Source organism: Gallus gallus, chromosome 17, assembly GCF_016699485.2.
Source record: "Gallus gallus isolate bGalGal1 chromosome 17, bGalGal1.mat.broiler.GRCg7b, whole genome shotgun sequence".
NCBI lineage: Eukaryota > Metazoa > Chordata > Aves > Galliformes > Phasianidae > Gallus > Gallus gallus.
The window spans coordinates 8,755,970-8,761,817 of NC_052548.1; positions in this window are offsets into that span (position 1 = coordinate 8,755,970).

A 5,848-nucleotide genomic window follows, 5' to 3' on the forward strand; every position below is an offset into this window, starting at 1 on the left:
ATAGGGGTATGGGGTCCGGTGGTGTGTGGGGATCAGCACAGCTCTGTGCACAGCCAACGAGGCTCAGATGGATACAGCCAATAGGAAATGCCTCCTCCCTATAACTTTAAATTAAAAAAGCAATGCGCTGTTTATTGGTTCTTGCGAGTGCCTCCGGAGCGGCGGGCTCATAAAGATCATATTACAGTACAAGCCATTATGCAAAGAGTTTACTATATATACATTTCTAAATGCTTCAGCAAACAGCAGCCTGCTTACGAGCAGAGCAGGATAACTGGTTCGTTTGGGGTAACAAATGATCCTTGATTTGATTTTAAATGCAATGACAGCAAAATTTATTTCTTATTTAATCACTTGCCGGAGCAGTTGAGGATGGGATGGCATTAAACCACACAATGCAGCATATGAGTACTGAATCCGCTGAAATAGGCATAAGAATATATTATGTTTATAGGATAGAAAAAGATTGTACAGCAACGCGTATAACGAGAATGGGTATTTTTGTCATTTATACAGTAGCTTATATCATTATTTCTTCCCACTTCCAATTTTTCAGTAATAAAAATACAGGGGATGTGATTCTCTTTGCATTACAGATAAACCATCTTGATTCTTTATTAAATATTTTTATTAATCTGAAGTACTACAAAGCATTTGAGCAGATAAATCAGGCTCCGAATAGTCATTTCCTCTCCGCTATGGCTCTATAAAGTGGATTCATTTATGAGCGCGCAATACCAGAAAAGAAGGTTTCCATATTCATTAATGCATTCCCTTATGTTCCTATTTTCATGCCCGCGCCGTGCAGGAGCGCTGGGCCAGCAGATCTCCCAGCAAAGCACAGCTCAGCCATCCCACGGTGCCGGTGGGGTTACCGTGCAGATGCTGACTCCCAGTTCCTGAGCCCAACCTTGGCACTGCACCCTGCGGGCAGCCCTGGGGCTGGGGATGGGGATGGGGGTGGAGATGGAAATGGATGGGGCTGGGAATGGGGTTGGGGATGGAAATGGATGGGGCTGGGAATGGGGTTGGGGATGGAAATGGGTGGGGATGGGGATGCAGATGGGGCTGTGCCCATCGCTGTCTCCATGCAGAGGGATGTGGTGATGGAGGGCTGCGTTGCGTTGGCAGCGCTCGGCAGCAGCCGTCGGAGGAGGTGGGGGAGGCGCAGAGGGATTAAAGCTATTTAAAACACAGCCAGGTGTGCAAACAAGTTTATTCTATTGTAGCAGCGAGCGCATGAATCACGGGCGCTGCGGAAAGGTTACGGCGTTATTTAGGGCTGCCGGGGAGATGTGACATTTGGTGAATGCCTTTGCTGAGGATGTTCCCTCCGTGGACTCCGTGAATATCCGTTGGGACCTCAGAAAGCCACTGCCCTGCGGCCCCATCCTGCTCCCAGCACCGGCACCCAGCGGGGCTTTGGCATTTCAGTGCAGCAGCTGCCTGACAGCTGTTGGCTGTTGGCAATAGGAACCCTGGAGTGGGGCGAAGCGCTGCACCCCTCGCAGCCCGGCGTCCCACGGCCCCTTCCTGCCCTCACACTGCAGCTGATGAGTGTCACAGCGGAGCACAGCTGCTGGCTTTCCCCTTTTCCCCACTGGTGGTGCTGGAAGTGCTGCAGGAGAGGTGGCACTGGGATCGCTGGCTCCCAGCTGTTCACCATCAGCATCGGAGCTGCCCCGAGCAGATCAGACCCAGCACAGCTGCAGGGAGCAGAGGAAAGCCCACGGCAGAGCAGTGGGGCTGCACCCAGGATGAACCCTAACCCCAAAGCAGCAGCACCTCCTGGGGTCTCATGGGCACAGCCCGAGGCTGAGGAGTTCGGGAGGTCCCAGAGAAGCGGCACATTGCAGGAAACGGTTATTGATGCAGAGCGCTGTCCTCGCACTTCCCGGGCTGTTAGAGCTGTTAGAGAGAGAAAGGACGGAGTGGAAGAGTTTTCCACCTTTGCAAAACAGTGCTCAGGAAGGAAATGAGCAGCCAGGGCTTGTAATTGAGATGGATGAAAAGGCGTCCGGCTTCCCCCAAAGCGATTCAGGCAACGTACTTGAGGAGAATATGAAGTGCGCCGCTCTCTTAAGATCGCCACGCTGCAGCTAAATTATTAATGATGAGGAATGATTTCATATTTAATCTAAAGACTATTAATTACACTGCAGAAGAGCAACGCACCATCCTGAGAGCCCCTCTCACCGGCTGAATAATTCAGTGCTGCCCCATATTTTACCTCCATGTCGAGGCAGGCAGCGATGCGCTCCCGCGCAGCACGGCGGTGTTTAGGGCTGGAGGGGATACCCCATGGGGACAACGATGGTGAGGACAAACCTCAGCCCCCCACAGAGGCACTGGGGCTGTGGGGCTGGGGAGGGAGGCTGCCATGGGGCTGAATGTGCCGGGGTGCAGCTGCTCCCACGTCCAGCACGGCCCCGCTCTGTGCAGATGCAGAAGACAGATGTTTATTTGTCCAGGATTATTTGCTGATCACTGTTACGGTGATCCAAGATGATCATTAAAAAGGGAAATGGGCTGTTTAATAATAATGCTCAGAGCACGCAGTGTGCCTCGCATTACGAGGATGTTTAAGCACAAGCCCAATTAAGTCCCTTGCGTCCCTGCAGAATTACCCCAGTTGTGCAAACTATTAGCCAAACTCCAGGCTCCTCGCACATGAAGGCAATCCTGGAGGCTGGCACTCTGCTAGAGACCCATTTCTACCCTGAAGCTAAATTAAAATCCTATTGTGCTGGTGCTGCTAATATTTCCTGCTCTTGTTTCCAACAATTAAATTGTGACATTCTGCCAAAGCCTGCGAGGAGCCCAGGAAAGGCTCTCCACCAGCTGCAAAGAAGACACAGCCTGCCTCTACGCAGCCAGGTAACTGGTGGGGGGAAACAGAGGGAAGTAAAAGGTTGTTTAAGGAAGAGATGACTATTTGGTCACGGCTTAAAAGTTGGTACTTAGAAATTCCATGAATTTTAAAATAAAGACATTGTGAGATTTGAACTTTCTTCTGAACGCTCGCAAACAGCGGTGCCTAATACCTTCCCTGGCCATTAAGGAGCTGAGCTGGAGAGCAGCGAGCACTAAGCACCACGCTGATAGAGCAGTTACGCGCAGTAATAGAATTGTGTTTGGAGAGGCAGCAAAGGCAGGTATGGAGACCATACATAAACAAGGCCATTACCAGCCAGAGTAAGCGGTGATAGAATTTCATGAATATCCCCACAAAAAGCTTTGTATATTTATAACAACCCACAGAGTCGTTTGGAGCACAGTCAGGGGCCTTTTGCAGTGATTTGGGAGGTAAATTGTGCAGTGGGGCTGCACTCCTCTGCACCAGGCATGGGAAATGTGGGCTGCTGCCATGGGGCAGTGCTGGGATAGGGCACAGGGTGGGTGCTGCCATGGGGCAGCCTTGGGGGCACCCAAGAGGAACAATTGCTCCTGTCTGCCCACTGATGTGGCCGAGGGGGGACAGTCTGGCATTTTGACGTCTCAGGAGAAGAATATCCATGATTCGTCAGCCTCAGAGTGCCAGGACGGGGCTTGGAGTCCACACACCAGCATGCCTCAGCATATCTATTGCTTTAATTTAAATAAATAGCTGCTTCAAACTTAGAAAAAACTTCTTGCTGCAACTTTTCAGAACCCGAGCACACGCGATAGCAGGCGTGGAGCTCAAAGACGAGCCTAATAAAATGCTAATTGCAATTCATAAATTACATTGGGACGCCTGGGACTATTGAAGATCCTGGATGAAGTGTAGCGTTCAATTTATCCTGTGCACGTTGCCGACAGTGCTGCCAGCCTCCTTCTTGTCCCCCTGTGTTGTTTTGTCATCTCTGTACTATCACCAATTCATCACAAAGGCAACTGAACTCTCCGATGTCCACCCACCGGGTGACTTTGTCTTCGCTACTCTATGACTTCTAAATTAAATTGTCAAAACACATTACTGAGAAAAATATTGTGAAGGGAAAGTTCTTTACCCTTTTATCCCATCTTAGGAGAGAATCGGTTTGACTCGAAGAAAACGTCGGCTTCATTATCCCTCCTGCTATCATATTTCTTCACTCAGCAGCGGCAGAAGAGAGTCAGTAGGGAAGACTTGGATGACATGATGTAGCATCCCGCAGGAGTTGTCTCAATAAATTCTGAGGGCGCCCAGAAATGCTGGTGGGGGGCGAGGGGGGGTGGGGAGGAAGAGGGATAATTTTCACTCTTTATTCCTCCCACTCTCAGACAATTTAGAAGGGATTACGGACCTGGTGGAGACCTCCCTGCTCCTCCCGCACCCGCTGGTCGGGGTGCAGCTCCTTGGGGTCCCTCCATCGGAAGACATCTGCCCAAGAGGGGCTGAGCCCAGGGCACGTGGAGGAGTCCTGGCGTGTGGGACCCCTCCAGAGGGCTGCCAGCATTATGGAGCAGCTCCAAAACCGCTCCAATTCACACCAAAGGAGAACCCCTGGCAGCATGGCCAGCTCCAGCACCCTCCGTATGGCTCCTGCAGGGCTGGTGTGGTGCCCAGTACTGCGGGACAGCCCGGTGCTCAACGTAAGCACATAAACTCATTCATCTGCTGACATAAAACAAAGGAAGCCATTCCCCCAAGGTAAAGATACGTTAGTTTCCACCTTTCCCCATTCACACGCTGGTCTCTGGGCATAGAGTATCCGTCATAGGAAGCCAGTAGCACACCGTGCACTCATTCTTTTGGCTTTAGACGATATTAACATAATAAACATATATTGTTTATTTATTCTACTGCGGTGCGAGTAAAGGAGGCAATGCCCCACGTTGGAATGGGGCATTTTTAAACGCTCGCATCTCCCCAGCCGTTATGCATTAGCCATCAGTAGTCCAATTGCCTTGTATTTGCAATTTTATGGCTACATTTCATCAAGCACACGGGAGCTGCATTCAGAGCATGAAAATAAAGCACTCCACTTGCGTTAGGCAGGGAGGGCGGTGATGCAGGAGGTGGATATGGAGCTGCCCGGCAGAAATCCCTCATTCCTTTCTTTTTTTGGCAGCAGCTTCAACTCCACCTGCAAAGGTCGCTCCCCGGCAGCTCGCGTTGCGCCGTGCTGCAGCAGGTCGTGTCACGGCACCCAGCGGTGTTGGGGTCACCGGGGCAGCGTTCAGCCCCGCACCAACCCGACCCTCCCTGGCACACGTAGGCCGTCACCTCTCGTCCCATCGCTGCTAAATGGGAGCAGAGGCCGACCGCACCTCGCCACGACCTCCTTCCAGGAGCCGTAGGAGCGATGAGGTCTCCCCTCAGCCCCTGTTCTCCGCCCGGACCCAGCTCGGACCCCTCAGCCGCTCCCACAGCGCTGCGCTCCGACCCATCACAGCTGCCGCCCATCTCTGCCCACTTCTGGGCCCCGCTGTCCCTCTGGCACGGTGCAGGCGGGCTCTGCTCCTCCCGGCCTCTCCTGGGCGAGCACGTGAGCGGGCCCTGAGCACGCTTTGGGACACACACAGCACTCCACGGCAGCACAGGCGCCCTGCGGGCACAGCTCGGGGCAGCGCTCTCCCCGCGCAGCCCGCACGCCCGGGCCTCGCCTCAGGGCCGCGCCCGCACGGGGCGCTCTCAGGCGGCGGCCGCCCGGCACCACCTGCCGGCGGAACGAGGAACCGCGCCCGGCGCGGCCGGCAGGGGGCGCTATAGCCGGCGGTCTGCGGCTCCCGGCGTGCAACGCGGCGGGGGGGGGGGGGGGCGCTGCCGCTCTCTCAGTCCCGCCCCCCAGCGCGGCCTTCACTCCCGCCGCCGAAAACTCCAACTCCCAGCAGGCACCGCGCCGCCGCGCCCTTCCGCTTCCGGCCGCCCTGGTGCGCCCCC